The sequence below is a fragment of the Dendropsophus ebraccatus genome, chromosome 10 (assembly GCF_027789765.1).
Source record: "Dendropsophus ebraccatus isolate aDenEbr1 chromosome 10, aDenEbr1.pat, whole genome shotgun sequence".
Classification (NCBI taxonomy): domain Eukaryota; kingdom Metazoa; phylum Chordata; class Amphibia; order Anura; family Hylidae; genus Dendropsophus; species Dendropsophus ebraccatus.
The window spans coordinates 77,085,704-77,108,272 of NC_091463.1; the positions used below are offsets into that span (position 1 = coordinate 77,085,704).

Genomic DNA, 22,569 nt, shown 5'->3' on the forward strand with positions numbered 1-22,569 from the left:
ACTGCGATACGGTAGGTATGAAGGCACCCTAATGCTGTATTGGCATTTAGCAGCCTGTAAGGCATTGGAGATAGTCCTAGGTAACCTCCGAGTATAATGCACCACTTTTGAAAATCGAAAAGATTCAAAAGATTCGCTCATCATTAGTTTTTTTTTTTTTTTACCTTCTCCATTTTGATCAGGAAACAGTCTATAAAATCCCTTGGGTTATTACTGTCCAAAGTCTTCATGTTATTCTCCATCTTCTTCTTGATGAAGTCTTCTATGAAAGCAAAGTTTTCCATCATCTTACGGTGAGATCCAGGTAAGTGTCTTATGACGTTTGGAAAAGTGTTGTATAGCTAAAGAAAGAAAAAAAAGAACAATGATGAATTCAATGATAATGGAAATGAAGTAAGACATCTTTTTATTATTATTATTATTATTTATCTTATACTACAACTAACTACAAACATATCATTTAGAGCTTCCCAAAAATGCCTCTATAAACAACAAGCTTTAGGACTTGGATATTGGACATTGGACGTAGACCTGACCCTACAAGGGATACATCCAAGACATTGAATGATAGAAACTAAGTGCAAAGGAGCAGAAGGCTTCAGTTGCGTTCTGATCCCCAGGAAAAAATATTTTGTCTCCAGGCAGCTGAGGTCGGCTGACAGGTTGTCCAGAAAATTTTTTATGTTTTTACAGTGGCCAGGCTTTGGTAAAAGTTAAAAAAATATATATATAAAAAAAACATATTCACCTGATGTCAAACTCTGCCAGTGCCATTCCAACAGCGTCTGGTCCCCACTGCTCAGAACTTCCTGATCTCTTCTTGAAAGTGAATGCTCAGCCAATCACTAGCAGAGGGGGGTCACTTCTGTGGCCATCAGTCACCAGGCACACTAATTCCATAGATCAGTGTAAACCACTGGATAAAGCGGACCATGTGACTGTTACATCGCTGTAACAGAAAAGCGGTACATCGCTTTTCTGTCTTTGCCATGAATAGACCAGCGTCAGTGCAGGGATGCCGCTGCCGCTGTTCTTTTTTTGAACTAAGGCACACTTCCCATGCAAGGCACCGGTCTATTACCGATTACCAAGCACCAGCCTTCCCTGAAGCACTGAAGGCCAGGCCTCCCGTGCTTCAGGCCGGGCCAGTGCTCAGTAATAGACTGGCCTCATGAAGGGAACCGGGCTGCAGTTCAAAAAAAGGACCACGCATCGGCATCCCCGTGTCTCACCGTTCTATTCTTGGTGAAAACAAAAAAGTGATGTATCACTGGTACATTTGCTTTAAAGTGTACCTGTCAATAAAGTGTACCTGCCACTATGCCTATGAATACGCATAGTGGACAGCACAGGAGGGCGCGGGCCAAGGGGGGTAGCTCCGGGGCCACCCACTATGCATATTTATATATGCATAGTTAGCAGCACGGGAGGGGACAGGCTGGGTAGCCCAGGAGGGGGTGAGCTGGGTGGGCCGAGGGGGCTTGCTCCGAGCCGTACACTATGCATAATCATGTAAGCATAGAGTGGCATGGGAAGGGGCGGGCTGGGCTGGGCGGGCCGAGCTGGTGGTCTGGGCCATCGGGTGACGCCCCAAATGCTCCAAAACCCCTGGTTAGCGTAAGGGCTATCGACAGAATGTGGGGGAGAAGAGGAGAATGATTGACAGCCCTGCAGTCATCAGGTAAAGAACTTCTGGGGCATATCAGCAGGGTCATTGGGCAGAACCTGGGCAGAAACTTTAAGTTTTATCGAGTAAAACCATGCACATGGTTATGCCAAGCGCAAGATACCTAAATTTGTAATGTTAAGCACGTGAAATTTCCTGTCCTGAAATCCAAGGTTATACTCACCAATCCCCAGCGGCTGCTCATGATACGAACGTTGTTTTGAATACATATCACCAGTTTTTGGAAATGTTCATCATCATATTCAAACCGGTTACCAAACACCACAGAGCAAATGATATTGGACATAGCACGTAGTATATGATGATTGGGATCTACTGGGAATCCTAAAACAACAAATAAAAATAGTAAATCAATAGCTACACTGTTACCTCACTCCTCAACATCTATCCAGTATCGAGTATAAGCACCAGGCACAGAAATGCACATCCAAACTCTATTGCTGACTATTAATGAGCCATTGGCTGTCTGAGGAATGCTCTGCACTTGGGCACACCAATCGCCAAGATCCGATTCTCACAGCTCACTATGCCATTGTCGACCAATGACAACCCTAGATTTGTTCAATAGGCCCTCATTTGCACCTCGTCGGGACGCGGGGAGCTGCCCAGGTGACCGTCTGATCATCTGGGCAGCCAATAGGAGACAGCGGTGGTCTACTGCTAATTGCTTCGTGTAATAGGGCCTTTAGTGTTGAAGTCCAATTTTACGTCCAGAATGGATAAGTTGATTTGTATACCCTTATGGTTTGAGCTTTTTTTATTTTTTTATTTATTTATATAGCACCAACAGATTCCACAGCACTTTACAATTCTGGGGGTACATACATGGACATAAATCAGACATTGCCGAGGAATACATATAATTATCCATACATGAGGAGTGAGAGCCCTGCTCGCATGCATCAGCTTACAGACTATTAGTAGGGGGTTTGAGACAAAATGGCAGAGGGGCAAAGTCCTTCCTTTGGAGTGTATGTGTACACCGTATGACAGAATAGGGTATGGGGCAGCAAAAGAAGGCTCCCCAGAGGGTATGGTTTACATAAAGATCTATTGAATGTTATTATAAATTAACTAAGTCTATTATTCTTATTAAACATTACCATTTGTTTTTCTCAGCACATCGGTCAGATACAGGGCTTCTTGCTGTATCCGCTCCTCAAAGCTATGTTTTCCAACTCCAAAACTGCCCAATGTGTGCACGGCAAATCGCCTCAGCTCCTTCCATTTTTCGCCATTACTAAAGGCAAAGTCTGTTCCATACAACAAATCAGATAACTAAGAAGCTATAAGGAAATAACCAATTGGGCACTGTTCATATGACGGAATTGTACACTGATTTCTCCACACAGACGCCACCTGTTTCTCTGTAGAAATGGGGCCGGTCAATATTGTATAGGGCTAATCCATGTCCAACACTGACATGACATGACACACTGATAAAATACATGGCATGAAAAGTCTTAATAAGTATATGGGAATCATTAGGCAATTCTATGGCTCTTTCACATAGTACCTCATCTATAAGTCATGGCGGGAGATTTATCAATGGGGTGTAAAGTAGAACTGGCTCAGTTGCCCCTAGCAACCAATCAGATTTCACTTTTCATTCCTCACAGATTATTCGGAAAATGAAAGGTGGAATCTGATTGGTTGCTAGGGGTAACTGAGCCAGTTCTACTTTACACACCTTTGATAAATCTCCCCCATAGTGTTTCTTCCATTGGAAGGCCCATCATATCAGAGCATTATACAGGTGCAGTGTATTACTTAAATATTCCTGTGGTGGTGCTAAGAATAGCTTAATGGGGGAACCTTTTAACAAAAAGGGATTATTTAACCCCTTCTGGACCGGGCTAATTTTCAGTTTTTGCGTTTTTGTTTTTTCCTCCTTCTGCTTAAAAAGCCATAGCAGTTGCATTTTTACACCTACAGACCCACACTTATTTTTTGCGTCACTAATTGTACTTTGCAATGACATGAATTTTTGCATAAAATATGCTGCGAAACCAGAAAAAAATTATATGCACGGTGAAATGCAGTTCTTTTTCTTTGGGGGGGGCTTTGTTTTTACGCTGTGTGTCCTATGGAAAAACTGACATGTTATACATGTTCCTCAAGTCAATACAATTAAAACGATATGCAACTTACATAACTTTTCTTTTATCTGATGGCCTGTAAAAAATTCAAACCATTCTTAACATATATATGTCATGAATGTGCCTGTGCCGAACTCCGTGCGCCCCTTGGCTCGTGCTGCGCGCCTGAGATGGCGCTGATATTCAGTGTTTTTGTATGTTTTTGCGGTGTCCTGGGCCTTGTCTGAACACTGGCCTATTTCCTTCTGTGTTTGTTCAGCCACACCCGCTTTGCCTGAGATACTCCTGGCCACTCCGGAGTTAACTCTGATGCTGGTTAACTTGTCTGGTCAGGTTGCTCTTGCCCCAGGTGTTCTGAGGAGATTAGGGGTCTGGTCCAATCAGCTCCTGCACTGGACCTCTGGTCTCCTATATAGTGTCTGCCAGCCTGCCTCTCACTGCTGGATATTGAGCTTGTCTCTGCCTGGTTCTGGTTTTCTTGCTCTGTTTATGCTGATCCCTTTGCCTGTGTTTCTGACCATCCCTGCTAGCTGCCTGCCCCTGACCATACTGCCTGTTTATTGACCTTGCTTTTGGATTGTGATTTTGTACTGTGCTGCCCGATTGTTGTGACCCGGACTGTCGACTATTCTTTATTGTGTTTTGTCTGTCTGTCTTGTCTTTGTGTCCCACCTAGCCAGTGCAGGGACTGACGCCCAGTTGCTCGCCGCCATCTTAGGGTGGATTGTGGCAAATAGGTAGAGGACAGTGGGCGGGGCTGAGCTTAGGGCTCACTGTGTTGTCTTGTCTTGCTGTCCGGCCCCTGACAATATATGTGTGGAATATATATATATTCCTTAAAATTGCTCCATTCCCAGGCTTATAGCGCTTTTATCCTTTGGTCTATGGGGCTGTGTCAGGTGTCATTTTTCGTGCCATGATGTTTTCTTTCTATCGGTACCTTGATTGCGCATATGCGACTTTTTGATCGCTTTTTATTACAATTTTTCTGGATTTGATGCAACCAAAAATGCGCAATTTTGCACTTTGGGATTCTTTGCGCTTACGCCGTTTACCGTGCGAGATCAGGAATGTGATAAATTAATATTTTGGGCGATTACGCATGCGGTGAAACCAAACATGTTTATTTTATTTATTTATAAAATGGGAAAAGAGGGGTGATTCAAACTTTATTAGGGGAAGGGGATTATTTAGTAATAATACACATATACTAGGGTTAGGGTTATTCCCCCTGGGGAGCTTCTAGTATATGCACACTGATCTCTCATAGAGATCTATGCTGTATAGTTATATAGCATAGATCGACAAAATCAGTGTTCTATTGCTTTTGGCTGCTGCAGCCAAAAGCAATAGACTGCCGAGCCAGGATCAGCACCATTATGGCGCAGACCCCGGACGGCACCAGACGGGGGGATCACTCTTCCGTGACAACATCACGGGAGGACGATCTCCCTACTAGACCACCAGGGATCGGCTGCAGTAAGTCTTCAGATGCAGCTGTCAACTTTGACAGCTGCATCTGAAGACTTAATAAGCGGGCACGGCGATGGGACCGTGCCTGCTAATAGCCGTGGTCCCGGGCTACATGCCGCACCTGGGACAGCGGCGGTTCAGAGCTGAGTCACCGCGCAGCACCGCTCTGAACTGCCCCACCCGCGCGAGGACGTACAGTTACGCCCTCGTGCGGGAACGGGTTAAAGTAGGCAACCTCTTTAAATACAAATTATAGGCCTTGCAAATTTCAACAAGACAAAGCTAAACAACATACTGTATCCATAAAAAAAACATTGCTTTACAGAAGAGTCCAATGCTAGGTTTACATTGCGTTCTTATTTACATATAACATATACATTAAAAAGAAATAAATGGATACTGGATGGATTTAGTGGATGCTGCTGTGAGCCATTGCAGAAGCCATTTCCTCCAGGCTGTGCTGTCCTGCTCTGTATGGATTCTGTCCATAAGATGGCTGACATGGAGGAGCATGTGACCATGCACCGCGCCCCACTGTCTTCCATAGGAATATACAGGCTCAGAGGTGGACACTGGGGGCGGGCATGGTTACATGCTCCTCCATGTTGGCCATCTTAAGGACAGACTTACCACAGAGCAAGGCAGCGAAACCTGTCCCTTTCAACTTACTGAAAAGTAAACAGTGACATGGATAAAAAAAACCCAGTGTGAACCAAGCCTAAACGATTTGCAAATCATTACATTGTGCTTTTATTTACATTTTACATGGCGGCCCCATTTTTTAAAATTGGAACAGGGTTTGTAATACACGAGGATGAAAGAAACGAGACCTATACCTGGCTCTGTACTCACCATCTCCTTTGGTAAAGTCAAAGAATGAAGGATAATAGGCTCGGCCACTGCTTCTGCTTTGTCAATCAATGTCTCTTTGATGGCTTTAAAACCACATAACACGATAACCGGTTGGTTCCCTTCATACACTGTAAATATGTCACCATAGTTTTTTGACAACTAGGAGAGAAGACAAAAAATTCATTCAACATGACAATTTATTATGTGGACGGAGCTCCCTAACACGCTCCATTGAGTAGACTTCCGCATTTTAAATACATTTTTATAGCTATGAACATACTACCTTATTATTGGTGCATGTTAGTTCCTTCTGGGTTACCACACTCAGAAATTTGACACATACAGTAATTAACACACACAATTTGGCCATCCCCAATGTCCCCAATGGTCTGCATTATTCATGCATTATATCTGACAGTCAACGAGAACGCTATTTTGGTCTTCTGTCAGATATGAGCCAGAGACTCAACCCTATCACCCATATTATGCATGAAGCAACAGAAAGTTATGTTGAAATATGAAATGCTTAAACCGTCTTCCCATACATAGTTTTTTACGATTAGAGCCTATACAGAAATGTTACTTTTTTATTAATGTGGAGGCTGCCATCTTGCCTGAGCTGTTTAAGGGTATGTTCACACTACGTAAAATAATGGCTGTTATTTTCAACGACCGTTATTTTGAGGCCAAAACAACGGCCGTAGAATTACGACCGTACGGGCTAGTCGTGAAACTACGGCCGTTGTTTAATTTTGATTCCTAGCATGATTATAAACGGGATGAAACAGGTCATTTACTTTAAATACTGCGCCCAGCCCGAGAAACCACTCAGAAAATTTTCTACAGCAAAATCAAGTTTAATTCGGCAGATATAAGTTTTACGTTCGCGGCCGCATTGAAATCCACGCATTGTTGCAGTATTACCGGCTGGAAATAATTTACATGTAAATTTTTCACGGGGCCGTATAAACAACGGCCGTTATCTGATACGTAGTGTGAATTCAACGGCCGTAGTTACATTGCATTGCAATCATTATAGGGAACCTCAAAACAACGGCCGTAGTTTTGCGGCGCGGACAACGGACGTTATTTTACGTAGTGTGAACATAGCCTAAAGAAGCAATTAGTGATATTTATTACACTGAGCCTCACGGACATAGACACACTATTCCTCATATGGGACAGATTTGTAAGCATGCTCTGTTACCTCTGTGACCTGTGCAGTGGTCATTCTATAGGGGAGGGGAAGGCTGAGCTCCTATTGTCCTTTCTATCTACTGATAACACCTTTCACTGTAATTCTGTACAGATCATTTTCCCGCAGCCTCCACTTTATAATCCGCCTAACTAGCACTGTGGATCCTTCATTCAGGGGCGTAACTAGAAATGGCTGGGCCCCATAGCGAACTTTCCAAGGGCCCCCCCCCCACTTCCCGGCTACTGGGGAAGAAATGGACGTGTGGTTTCGGCCACATACATTGGCTGAATCTTTCTTTTTCTACATGGTTTTTAAGTGCTTAAAATATATAAACAAGTTTGCAATTAAATGATCTGCATATTGTCTGTAGCGATTCTCGCCATAGGATTGGTAGGTAAAAGCTTCAGACAATGCACATTTAACATATACAGCCATACCAGACCTAATGAACAATACCGCCATACTGTGACTGGATAATACCACCATACCAGACCTGAACAATACCGCCATACTGTGACTGTATAACACATCCATACCAGACCTGACCAATACAACCATACAGTGACTGGATAACACTGCCATCTCAGACCTGACCAATACTGCCATACTGTGACTGTATAATACATCCATACCAGACCTGACCAATACCGCCACACTGTGACTGGATAACACCGCCATACCAGACCTAATACCACCATACTGTGACTCGATAATACCACCATACCAGACCTGACCAATACCACCATACTGTGACTGGATAACACTGCCACACCAGACCTGACCAATACCGCCATACTGTGACTAGATAATACCACTATACCAGACCTGAACAATACCGCCATAACAGAACTGAACAATACCGCCATACTGTGACTATATAACAGCACCATACCAGACCTGACCAATACCGCCATACTGTGACTGGGTAACAGCACCATACGAGACCTGACCAATACCGTTATACTGTGACTGGGTAACAGCACCATACCAGACCTGACCAATACCACCGTACTGTGACTGGATAACACCGCCACACCAGACCTGACCAATACCACCATACTGTGACTGGATAACACTGCCACACCAGACCTGACCAATACCACCATACTATGACTGGATAATAACACCATACCAGACCTGACCAATACCACCATACTTTGACTAGATAATACCACCATACCAGACCAGAACAATACCGCCATAACAGAACTGACAAATACCGCCATACTGTGACTAGGTAACAGCACCATACCAGACCTGAACAATAGCGCCATACTGTGCTGGATAACAGCCTGGTACTGCACTATATATCCTGTCTGGCACTGCACGTGTGTGTATATGTAGATAGATCCAACCCGGTACAGCATATACAGTATATATCCTGTCTGGCACTTCACATGTATACTGGCACTGCACGTGTGTGTATATATATATATATATATATATATATATATAATATGTGTATAGCCTGGTACTGCATGTATATAATGTATATATCCTGTCTGGCACTGCAAGTGTGTGTATATGCGTGTGTGTGTATGTGTATGTATATATATATATATATATATATATATATATATATACATACAGGGGCGTAACTAGGATTCATGGGGCCCCATAGCAAAAAAGTGTATGGGGCCCCCCAACATACTCACCTGTCCTAGCGATATGGTGCTGTCCCCCCTTTAGCAGCTCTGAGACGCTGTGCCCTGGGGTGGGGGGTGAGGGGTAACTGGTCTCTGTTGGTTTGGGCGGCTCTGAGACACCTGCAGGGTTCGGGCTGCTTTAAGACGCTGAGGAAAGCTGAGAGACCCCATTATAGAGGATGCAAGGAAAGCTGAGAGACCCCATTATAGAGGATGCCAGGGAAGCTGAGTGACCCCATTATACAGGATGCTGGGAAGCTGAGTGACCCCATTATACAGGACGCTGGGAAGCTGAGTGACCCCATTATACAGGACGCTAGGGAAGCTGAGAGACCCCATTATACAGGACGCTAGGGAAGCTGAGAGACCCCATTATAGAGGATGCCAGGGAAGCTGAGTGACCCCATTATACAGGATGCTAGGGAGGCTGGGTGACCCCATTATACAGGATGCTGGGAAGCTGAGAGACCCCATTATACAGGATGCTAGGGAGGCTGGGTGACCCCATTATACAGGATGCTAGGGAAGCTGAGAGACCCCATTATACAGGATGCCAGGAAAGCTAAGTGACCCCATTATACAGAATGCTGGGAAGCTAAGTGACCCCATTATACAGGATGCCAGGGAAGCTGGGTGACCCATTATACAGGATGCCAGGGAAGCTGAGTGACCCCATTATACAGGATGCTGGGAAGCTGGGTGACCCATTATACAGGATGCCAGGGAGGCTGGTGACCCCATTATACAGGATGCTGGGAAGCTGGGTGACCCCATTATACAGGATGCCAGGGAGGCTGTGACCCCATTATACAGGATGCCAGGGAGGTTGGTGACCCCATTATACAGGATGCCAGGGCAGCTGACTGACCCCCATTACACAGGATGCTAGGAAAGCTGGTGACCCCCATTACACAAGATGCTGGGAAGCTGACTGACCCCCATTACACAGGATGCCAGGGAAGCTGGTGACCCCCATTACACAGGATGCTGGGAAGCTGGTGACCCCATTACACAGGATGCTGGGAAGCTGGTGACCCCCATTACACAGGATGCTGGGAAGCTGGTGACCCCCATTACACAGGATGCCAGGGAAGCTGACTGACCCCCATTACACAGGATGCTGGGAAGCTGACAGTGATAGTTACCATTATTCAGGCTGTCTTCTCCTCAGATCCTGTTCCGGTTAGCTAATATCCCACCCGCGGTGGGCGCCGGGGGCGGGGCTTGCCGCTATGGGGGCGGAGCTTATCTGAACCAGCAGGGGACTGTGTGGGTGAGGAGGAGGGGGCATGGTGGGCTTCTTACCTGACCCTGGTAGCTGTTACTGCACAGGCAGCTATTCAGCAGCAGGGATAACTCTGCGGCCCAGGTCACTTGCTTCCCGTCCATCCGTCCTCCTCCTCCTCAATAATGGCGCCTGCCTCGGACTGTGACTCCGCCCCCCTCCCCCAGCGTAAGTATACGGCAGAACAGAGAGGACCTGCGTACGTGCACTTACGTGGGGGAGGAGAAGACAGTTCAGCAGTGACTTCGCAGGCGGCCGGCCCATTAACCAGGCAGCAACGCGGGAGGCGGCGACATAGAGATGCAGGGGCGGGCCCCATACGGGTAGGTGTGGGCCCGTCCATAGTTCAGATACAGAGTGCAGAGTGCAGACAGCCACCCAGGGAGAAACTGCAGTGCACTCTGAGAAGAGAGGAGACACGAACGACTAGCTGGCGGAGCCGGGCCCCTTGATGCGACGGGCCCCATAGCAACCGCTACGGTTGCTACGGCGGTAGTTCCGCCACTGTATACATATATATATATATATATATATATATATATATATAGAGTACTGCATGTATATATCCTGGCTGGCACTGCACGTGTGTGTATGTATATACAGCATGTGTGTGTATATATATATATATATATATATATATATATATATATATATATATATATAGTACTGCATGTATATATCCTGGCTGGCACTGCAAGGAAAAATGGGACAATTCAAATTATTGACACTGTCATATTATTGACAGTGTGGGACTACAACTCCCAGTGTGATCTGTCTGTGCATTCTGTGTCTCCATTTAGTCTGTGAGGAGGATGGGGGCACAGACAGCAGACAGACCACACTGGGAGTTGTAGTCCCCCCCCCACACACACACACACACACACACTTATGCAACATAGCAGCCTGAGCCACCATAAAACATCCCCCCCTCCCCAACCACACACACCTTATAGGTGACAGTGTATACTTACCGAAGGGGGAAGGAGCTATCATGCCTGAGGTCCGGCAGGAGAGGGCTGGGGGTCAGAGGTTATCATGCTCCTCCGTGCAGACAGCTGACAGGCCAGACAGGAGAGCGGCCTCTAGCAGGAATCTCCTGTCAGGGCTTCTTCTCAGTGACCGGGACAGAGAGAGAGAGAGGGTGCATCCGTGTTTTATTTCCCCCTCTCTCTCTCTTCTGTGATGCCCCGGCTTCTACACAAATACCATTCCCTTCACTCAGGCAGTCCCTGCTGCCGGGCCCCTTGTTGTGCCGGGCCCCGTAGCAGCAGCTACGGCTGCTACTATGGTAGTTCCGCCACTGCCTTCATTCTAAGTAGAGATGAGTGAACCTGGAGCATGCTCGAGTCCATCCGAACCCGAACTTTCGGCATTTGATTAGCGGTGGCTGCTGAAGTTGGATAAAGCCCTAAGGCCATGTGGAAATCATGGATATAGTCATTGGCTATCCATGTTTTCCAGACAACCTTAGAGCTTTATCCAAGTTCAGCAGCCCCAGCTAATCAAATACCGATCGTTCGGGTTTGGATCGACTCGAACCCGAACCCGGTTCGCTCATCTCTAATTCTAAGGTTTACTTACATCCATTAGTGACTTCACAATATCACTAAAGTTCATCTTGTATAGAGCGCCAATGACGGGCAGAGGAGTCGGCCCAGGAGGTAGCTCAGACCTCTCCAACAATATCTTTGTATACTTTGCCAACAAGCTGGTTATGAAAATCACCAAGAGGACTGTGACTACTGAGTATAGATCCATCCTGTGAACAGATATTCAAGTGAAGATTTCTTAGAAAAGTTTTTCAATATTTCTAGAATATTCAGGTTTATTAAAGAGGTTGTTCACCAAAAAAATCTCACGTCTCCCAGTACTTATCAGCCGCTGTATGTCTTGCACGAAGTGGTGTATTCTTTCCATTCTGGAGAACAGAAGAGGTTTTCTATGGGGATTTGCTGTTGCCCCAAACAGTTCCTGACACGGACAGAGGTGGCAGCAGAGAGCACTGTGTCAGATTGGAAAGAATACACTACTTCCCGCATAACATAGAACTGGAAGACTCAACATTTTTAAAAGACATATATTACAAACCTCTGGCACTTTCTGGCACCAGTTGATTTGAAAGAAAAACCTTTTTGGGATCTCACAACCTGCCAGTGTGATCTGGGCATTCTCTATCAAAGGGCCACAAAGCAGCTTCATGTCTCTGCTGCTAATCCTAGCCAAAAGGATATTAGCATTAGTATAGGAGGAATTGAAAATTGAAGATAGAATTCAGTATACTCCACAAGAGGGAAAAGATTTCCAGATGGTCGAGGTTGTGCCATTTTTTCAAGAACTGCAGTGAACCATGTACCACAAAAGTGTTTTTTCCCCTTCTTTTAGGTCATGAGAAGCACACATTTGCTCTTGGATTTAGCAAACTTGAAAATTAAATATTGACATGACATAGCTTCCAATTTCAAGAGCCCTGTTAAAGGGGAAATCAGAAAGTTATACAGATTTGTAAAATACTTCTATTTAAACAACTCAAGCCTTCCGGTACTTATTAGCTGCTGTATGCCCTACAGGAAGTGGTGTATTCTTTCAAGTCTGTTACAGTGCTCTCTGCTGCCACCTCTGTCCAAGACAGAAACTTTCCAGAGGAGGGGAGGTTTTCTACGGGGATTTGCAACTGATCTGTCACAGACAGAGGTGGCAGCTGAGAGCACTGTGTCAGACTGGAAAAATTACACCACTTCCTGCAGGACACACAGCAGCTGATAAGTACTGGAAGACTTGGTGATGTACCTAATGGTACATTTGCTTTAAAAACTTATTTTTTTTTCATAGGAATAGACCAGCTCCGGCATGGGGATGCCCCGGTCAGCGTCAAGGTGGGACCCCGCTCCAAACAGGAAGCAGTTGGGGGACCGGGAACCGGAGGGACGGACAGCAGAGCCAAAATGATGGGCACCATACTTCTCCTTTAATATATATATATATATATATATATATATATATATATATATATATATATATTTATAGTTTGCTTATTATATTATATACTCTTGATTTTCCTTAATGATTTCAAAAATTAGAGTACAACTTTTCTTGTTTACGGGGTCTTTTTATATATATATATATATATATATATATATATATATATATATATATATATATATCCAGTTGAATAACCCCTTTAATGATAAGCGCAATTAAAACGGCCTGAGGCTATTAGACAATTTGAAAAAAATAAAAATCAAGTAATGCCAGAAAGTTATATAGATTGTAAATTACTTCTATTTAAAGCATTTAGGTACATCACTTTAAGTTTTTTATGTGACTTAACTGACTAAATACCTTCATTCTTATAAAATTATAAATTTATCTAAACTGGGACGAACATTACAATCTATGCCTATAAATCAAAAGCACTGGAAAGGGGATGTATGTGCAATAATAAAAATAAGTGCAATAAACATAAGTGCAATGAATCATTCATAGGCTGGATAGAAGAAATATATCGGGTGTGAACAAGGTGCAGAGAGGACTAATAACACTACAAGCACCAGCTAATTTTGCAAAGACATACACAGGATTATCAGTAAAAAAACACTGAATATGAACTGTTAATTAATATAACATACACAACAGCAACTATATACACTGCGAGAAGACATATGTGTGGGACTGAAAAAATATCCTGCAACATACTTTTGAGTGCGGGACTTACAATTATGCGAATGGCACTAACTAAACACACTAACATAGATAGAGAATAATCAGTGAAAAAATGTGTGTGAATTGTGTCCAGGTTGATCACTTGAATAGACACTATGGTGATGGTCGTAAAAATTCCTATGATTTCGGGGGGGACAATAAAAGGGAAGATGCTACAAAAAGAAAAAAAATTGGGTTATTCTATATATATATATTACTACTAAATATTTAATGAATAAAAATCACATAAACTTGTAATGACAGAACGCCAAGATTATTTCTGGTCACTTACTTTAGGCTGCAGTGAATCTCAATATCTTTCTCTCTATAATACCATGTGAGCGCGTTGGCTTTATACAAACGCTACTTGATGAAGCAACATTTATTTGTCAAGAACCAGAAAGCATTGGCTCAAGCACAAGGATTACCTGGGATGATACTGACTGGTCATTTGACGGCAGAGCTTTGATTCTCTATAGTAGTTGCCTTGGTGTTTTTGTTTTTTTGGGGTTTTTTTTTAGCAAAAACGCCAGTGGCTAGATGTTAGCTGGAGGTCAGTGGAAATTTATTATATAGCCTTACACACATGGCGTTTTTTTGGTGTGGCATTTTTCTCACCTTTCTCGCATTTTTGAGGCTCTTTTGTGGCACTTTTGCCAAAAGTTAATATGGTGGAAAGAAGACAAGAGTCCATCAGGTTCAACCTAGAGAAACCCTACTGTGCTGTGCTAGAGGAAGGCAAAACCCCCTATGAGGCAGATGACAATTGCCCCATCACAGGGAGAAAATTCCTTCCCAACTCCAATGGCGACCAGAATAATCCCGGATCAACGTATCTCCAGAAATCTAATGCCCATAACTTATAATATTATATTTTTTAAAGAAAAGCATCCAGGCCTCCCTTAAACTTATTTAATGAATCAGTCATGACAACATCATGTGGCAGAGAGTTCCACAGTCTCACTGCTCGTACAGTAAAGAATCCATGTCGATGCTGATGGTGAAATCTTCTTTCCTCTTCTTCTTCCTCTAGATGTAGAGGATGCCCCCTTGTCATGGTTACATGCGGCACAGCATCAAATGCCAATAAAAAGTCCAGATACACAAAGCGTTTATTTAGGATAGCACAAATATAACGCGTTTCAAGAGCCTAAGTTCTCTTCATCAGATACAGCCCATGCACTGTATCTGATGAAATGCATTATATTTGCGCTTCCCTTAAAGGGGACCTGTCACCCCCCGTGCCGGAGATATCAGCGCCCGAAGCCCGCCATGCGCGCTCACAGGAGAGTCTGATGCCCATAGAGAATGACGGAGCATCGGACTCCCCATTCATTCTCTATGGGCGTCTGACTCTGCTGTCAGCGCGCGCGCCGGGCTTCAGGCGCTCATATCTCCGTGACCCGACCGGCTCAGGAAGCGGGACCCAGCAGGAACACGTGAGTATAGGGGGATCTAACGGGGGGTCCGGAGCCTGTCACTCCGGCACGGGGGGTGACAGGTCTCCTTTAATAAAAGATTTTTATTTCTTTCACCTTAAAACTTTGTTCCCATGACTTTGTGAAGAGAGCGCTGGTGTTTCCAAGGAGTTTGGCAACTTTTTCTTTTTTCCTTGTCTGTAATATTATATTATCCTCCTCTGTGGTGATTACTTTACCCAATGACCGCCCTCTGTTTCCTTTCACTCGGCCAGTTACTTACCCATTTACATGTTTTCCCCTAGTCCCAGCATCCTTATTTTACATATCAACCTTAAATGCGGCACAGCAGTGGCGTCGCTAGGCAGTTTTATTCGGGGCTCATGCCCCGAATGAAATGCCTGCTGCCCCTGATCTCTTCAGCCCCGGTCTTGTGAGCCAGATGCGGCTCTTTTGATGGCCGTATCTGGCCCGCAGATCGCGGCTGCTGCCCACCCCGGCAGCTGCTCGTCTCACCTACTGCCCACCCGTAGCGCCCGCCGGGCGTGCTGCTCCAATCCAATAAGCGGAGACCGGGAGCGTGGAGCCGCTGCGGCGGGCTGTGGCGCACGCACTAATTGGATGCGTGCACCACGGCCCGCCACAGCGGCCCTACGCTCCCATGCTTTCAGTCTCCTCTGATTGGATTGGAGCAGCACGTCCGGCAGGCGCTACGGGCAGGCAGTAGGTGAAGCTTGGTGGACCGTGGAGGTGAGGAGGCATGGGGGAGAGAAGCAAGGGGGGAGAAGTATGAGGGAGAGAAGCAAGGGGGGAGAGAAGCACGGGGGAGAGAAGCATGGGGGGAGAGAAGCATGGGAGGAGAGAAGTATCAGGGGAGAGAAGCATGGGAGGAGAAGCACGGGGGAGAGAAGCATGGGGGGGAGAAGCATTGGGGGAGAGAAGCATGGGGGAGAGAAGCTTGGGAGGAGAGAAGTATGGGGGGAGAGAAGCATGGGGGGAGAGAAGCATGGGAGGAGAAGCACGGGGGGAGAAGCATATGGGGGAGAGAAGCATGGGGGAGAGAAGCATGGGGGAGAGAAGCTTGGGGGGAGAGAAGCATGGGAGGAGAGAAGCATGGGAGGAGAAGCACGGGGGGAGAAGCACGGGGGGAGAAGCATATGGGGGAGAGAAGCATGGGGGAGAGAAGTATGGGGAGAGTAGAAGCAGGGGGGAGAGAAGCATGGGGGGGAGAGAAGCATGGGGGGAGAGAAGCATGGGGGGAGAAGCATATGGGATAGAGAAGCACAGGGAAGAAGTATGGGGGAGAGAAGCATGGGAGAAGTATGGGGGAGAGAAGCATGGGAGGAGAGGAGCAGAGCATGGGGGGAGAAAAGCATGGGGGGAGAGAAGCATGGGGGGGAGAAGCACGGAGGGAGAGAAGCATGGGGGGAGAGAAGCTCGGGGGGAGAGAAGCGTGGGATGAGAAGCAGTGGGGAGAGAAGCATGGTAGGAGAAGCACAGGGGGGAGAAGTATGGGGGAGAGAAGCACAGAGGAGAAGTATGGGGGAGAGAAGCACGGTGAAGAGAAGCAGGGGAGAGAAGCGTGGGGGAGAGAAGCACAGAGGAGAAGTATGGGGGAGAGAAGCAGGGGGAGTAGAAGCAGGGGGGAGAAGTATGGGGGAGAGAAGCAGGGGAGACAAGCACAGGGGAGAAGTATGGGGGAGAGAAGCAGGGAAGAGAAGCACCGGGAAGAGAAGTATTGGGGAGAGAAGCAGGAGGGAGAAGTATGGGGGAGAGAAGCAGGGGGAAGAAGTATGGGGGAGAGAAGCAGGGGGGAGAAGTATGGGGAGGAGAAGCACGGAGGAAATACATGGGGAAGAGAGGGGGTCAGGTGGGGTAGTGTGTGTGTGGGTGGAGGGGATCAGGTGGGGTAGTGTGTGTTGGGGGAAGGGGTCAGGTGGGGTAGTGTTTTTGGGGATGGCGGTCGGGTTAATTGCAGGCAGAATGGGAACTTTATTACTATGGTATGTACAGCAGGCGCATTATTACTATATAGGAGGCAGAGCAGAGGGGTATTACTATATGGAGGGTACAGCAGGAGGCATTATTACTATATAGGAGGCACAGCAGAGGGTGCATTATTACTATATGGAGTGTACAGCAGGGGGCATTATTATTATATAGGGCCCAGCAGGGGGCATTATTACTATATAAGGGTACACAGCAGGGGGACATTTTACAATGTGGGGTAATACAGCAGGAGGCATTATTACTATGGGGCACAACACTGGACATTATTACTATTTGGGGGCACAGCAGAGTATCCTACATACAGGGGGCAACACACTTACCTACCTACTCACTGACACCAGGTAGTGGAATTACTACTGTATAGGAGCCTATAGGAGGGGAAAAGGGAAGGAAATTGAAGGAAAAGTGCGGAGCCTAAAATGTTTGTCTGGCAGGTTCTAAAGAGATGAATTGCAACTGAAAGAAATAATCATGGAGGTCTGGGCCAGATGGAGAGGAAAAGGGAAAGAAAAACTCAGATCAAAGAAGAAGTCACCTGTGAGTCACTGAATAAGGTTTTTGCATTTTGTAGAACGTGATCTGGTAGGAGTTCCCTGAGGTTGAAAAGGTTGGGAAACACTGGCCTAGAGGATAGGAGTTAGGGCAGACCTCCCAGAGGCTGTGTGTAAAGAGGTAGCTGTGAAGAAGCTGTCTGTGTCTGCTTAGCCGCAGTTATTAGGAGTGAAAGCAATAGGGGAGGACTAATAAAGCAGTCATTGGGGTTACTAGCTTCTGCACTGGGTTCCTTCGCTAACCGCTTATGACCCTAGCAACGCCTCTGCGGCACAGTATCAAATTCCTTTGAAAAGTCCAGATACACAACATCCACAGAATCCCTCAGGTCCAGTCTATAACTCACCTCCTCATAGAAGCTGTCCAGATTAGTCTGGCAGGACCGATCCCTCATAATAACTTATTGTCTGCTGCACCACAGTCTTTGCTGCGTTTCAGTACATTGTATGTATATACATTATGTATATGTTAATACAATAACAAAAAGATACTACCAGGGATATTTATTATATTTTATTATTGCAGAACTTAGCTTTAATTTCTCTTTGGGCAACAAAGATAATCTTAGTATAAAAAGACTGGATAAATCAACATGTATTTTACAGCAAGATAAAATAACATTCCATGTAAAGAATCCATCTGTTCCAACTGATCATCAGTGTAAGCCACACTGCATAGACTGGTACAGTGGTGCCATCTTGTGGTCATCTTGTAGTAATGCAAATAGTGCCGAGAAAAGCGATTTCTAAGGGCTTCAGTATAGCTATAATGACAAACTACAGTATTACAGTTGCATTTAATAATGTGAGTTCTTATATACAAAAAATATGATTTTGTTATCAGCAGCACCGGCATTTCAACAACAAGGGATGTGGCCTAACAAAGGAGGCATGGTTGAAGACATGACACTGTGTGCAAAAGAAGAGACAGATTTCTTGTGCAAGATTAAGCCAATTAATAGTCTGTACTTAGACTAGACAGTCTAAGAATGCAACAGATTTATCAAACAGCATGAGCCACTGTCTAGTTTATCAGTTAAACCGCTTTAGTAATTTTTAATAAAGACTATTTGCGTCAGTCATTAATTTTCAGATACAGTGGGGCAATATAAGATGGACATGGGCTATGGATGAATACCATGGCATAAGGTAATATACCAAAATATACTATGTCCTCCATTCATCCTCCTGTGTGTCCTGCTATTGACAATAAGATACCTAGGCCATTTTCTCTTCCCTGTATATAGCATTGGGATATTGCTATACAGCTCTCCATATCCCCTGCAGAAGAAAGCAGCAACTACTAACTACTAACTACTAAGAGTATTCTCACTAATCATAGCCCATGTAGCAGAGAGATCCATTATAGTTTGTAATAAATACAGTATACAGCACAAATGTCCAAGTAACACAATAAACATAGAGTGAAATATTTTATGTTGAGAGTATGAACATTAGGCTTCAACATCAGAGTACTGCATCTAAACCCCATGTAATGCCTTTAAGGGCTTAATTTTATAGTATAGTTAAAGGGGAACTCCACATAAGGAAAACTTGTTTTCTATTAAAAGTACATTAAATGTTATATAGATGTGTTTATATAAGATATTACCATATCTGTGCGGTTCTGCTGGTCTGTTAGCTGTGGTCTGTTAGCTGTTTGAAATCCAGGAAGAGAAGAAAAATGGCCTCTATGCCAATTCACATTGTCTCCTGTTCCCACTGCTCTCCCCCCTTAGGAGACAAATATTCCATGCTTCTGTCTCACATCGTGTGTGTTTGCTGAGCACAGGCTGATGATACAGACAGGGGGCAGGGCGTGATGTCACAGGAGGCTTGGCCAATCCCCTGAGTGATTCACCATCTCTGACCGGCCAAAAGCAGCTGCTGCAACTTTACTGATGCAAAGGTCTGCAGTGAAATTAGGGCTGTGTTCACACATGTTAGTTTCATTGCAGTACTGCAGTGTATTCACAAAAATCATGCAGTAACATAAGTAAATGATGTTAAACGGCAGAGAGGATCAAAGCCGGCACTGCCAATCCCACCTAGAGAAAAAACGAGGCATAAACAGTATATCCTATGTGAGATAGTATTGGATAAAGTCCTTATTGTGGGGCTCAACTTCAAAGATAAAAGTTGCTTGATCATAATATGTGCGTGGAAGTGAAAAGAAAAAATAATTAAATTCAAAAAGTTTTTTACTTTTTACAGCATGCTGTGTGGTGTTACAGGTAGAGAATACAGTGTGCTGTGTGATGTTACAGGTAGAGAATACAGTGTGCTGTGTGGTGTTACAGGTAGAGAATACAGCGTGCTGTGTGGTGTTACAGGTAGAGAATACAGCGTGCTGTGTGGTGTTACAGGTAGAGAATACAGTGTGTGCTGTGTGGTGTTACAGGTAGAGAATACAGCGTGCTGTGTGGTGTTACAGGTAGAGAATACAGCGTGCTGTGTGGTGTTACAGGTAGAGAATACAGTGTGCTGGGTGTTACAGGTAGAGAATACAGCGTGCTGTGTGGTGTTACAGGTAGAGAATACAGTGTGTGCTGTGTGGTGTTACAGGTAGAGAATACAGCGTACTGTGTGGTGTTACAGGTAGAGAATACAGCGTGCTGTGTGGTGTTACAGGTAGAGAATACAGTGTGCTGTGTGGTGTTACAGGTAGAGAATACAGTGTGCTGTGTGGTGTTACAGGTAGAGAATACAGTGTATTGTGTGGGGTTACAGGTAGAGAATACAGTGTGCTGTGTGGTGTTACAGGTAGAGAATACAGCATACTGTGTGGTGTTATAGGTAGAGAATACAGCGTGCTGTGTGGTGTTACAGGTAGAGAATGCAGTGTGCGCTGTGTGGTGTTACAGGTAGAGAATACATTGTGTTGTGTGGTGATACAGGTAGAGAATACAGTGTGCTGTGTGGTGTTACAGGTAGAGAATACAGTGCTGTGTGGTGTTACAGGTAGAGAATACAGCGTGCTGTGTGATGTTACAGGTAGAGAATACACCGTGCTGTGTGGTGTTACTGGTAGAGAACACAGCGTGCTGTGTGGTGTTACAGGTAGAGAATACAGTGTGCTGTGTGGTGTTACAGGTAGAGAATACAGAGTGCTGTGTGGTATTACAGGTAGACAACACAGCGTGCTGTGTGGTGTGACAGGTAGAGAATACAGTGCTGTGTGGTGTTACAGGTAGAGAATGCAGTGTGCTGTGTGGTGTTACAGGTAGAGAATACAGAGTGCTGTGTGGTATTACAGGTAGACTATACAGCGTGCTGTGTGGTGTTACAAGTAGAGAATACAGTGCTGTGTGGTGTTACAGGTAGAGAATACAGTGTGCTGTGTGGTGTGACAGGTAGAGAATACAGTGCTGTGTGGTGTGACAGGTAGAGAATACAGTGCTGTGTGGTGTTACAGGTAGAGAATACAGTGTGCTGTGTAGTGTTACAGGTAGAGAATACAGTGTGCTGTGTGGTGTTACAGGTAGAGAATACAGCGTGCTGTGTGGTGTTACAGGTAGAGAATACAGTGTGCTGTGTGGTGTTACAGGTAGAGAATACAGCACGCTGTGTGGGTGGGACCACAATGAAATGATAAAGTACTGCAAATAAGTCAGTAACACAATGAAACTGCAATGTGTGAACACAACCTAGATGTTCTGCAACAAATGGATTTTTGGTAGTTTCAAAACTGGAATAGATAGGTAAGTAATGCTATATGCTTATATGCTTCTGCAGAAGTTTCTTTTTTTTTAACCTCTACCTGGAGTTCCCCCTTTAAACCTAGAAAATTCCTTCACTACTTCCCACCAAAACTAGAGAATACAGTGTGCTGGGTGTTACAGGTAGAGAATACAGCGTGCTGTGTGGTGTTACAGGTAGAGAATACAGTGTGTGCTGTGTGGTGTTACAGGTAGAGAATACAGCGTACTGTGTGGTGTTACAGGTAGAGAATACAGCGTGCTGTGTGGTGTTACAGGTAGAGAATACAGTGTGCTGTGTGGTGTTACAGGTAGAGAATACAGTGTGCTGTGTGGTGTTACAGGTAGAGAATACAGTGTATTGTGTGGGGTTACAGGTAGAGAATACAGTGTGCTGTGTGGTGTTACAGGTAGAGAATACAGCGTGCTGTGTGATGTTACAGGTAGAGAATGCAGTGTGCGCTGTGTGGTGTTACAGGTAGAGTATACATTGTGTTGTGTGGTGATACAGGTAGAGAATACAGTGTGCTGTGTGGTGTTACAGGTAGAGAATACAGTGCTGTGTGGTGTTACAGGTAGAGAATACAGCGTGCTGTGTGATGTTACAGGTAGAGAATACACCGTGCTGTGTGGTGTTACTGGTAGAGAACACAGCGTGCTGTGTGGTGTTACAGGTAGAGAATACAGTGTGCTGTGTGGTGTTACAGGTAGAGAATACAGAGTCCTGTGTGGTATTACAGGTAGACAACACAGCGTGCTGTGTGGTGTGACAGGTAGAGAATACAGTGCTGTGTGGTGTTACAGGTAGAGAATACAGTGTGCTGTGTGGTGTTACAGGTAGAGAATACAGAGTGCTGTGTGGTATTACAGGTAGACTATACAGCGTGCTGTGTGGTGTTACAAGTAGAGAATACAGTGCTGTGTGGTGTTACAGGTAGAGAATACAGTGTGCT

At 45.1% G+C, this 22,569-nt stretch overlaps 1 pseudogene; it reads right to left on the reverse strand.

Moving 5' to 3' along the window:
* LOC138766115 (cytochrome P450 2F2-like) overlaps nucleotides 1-22,569 on the reverse strand; it is a 41,090-nt pseudogene that overhangs the window by 6,191 nt on the left and 12,330 nt on the right.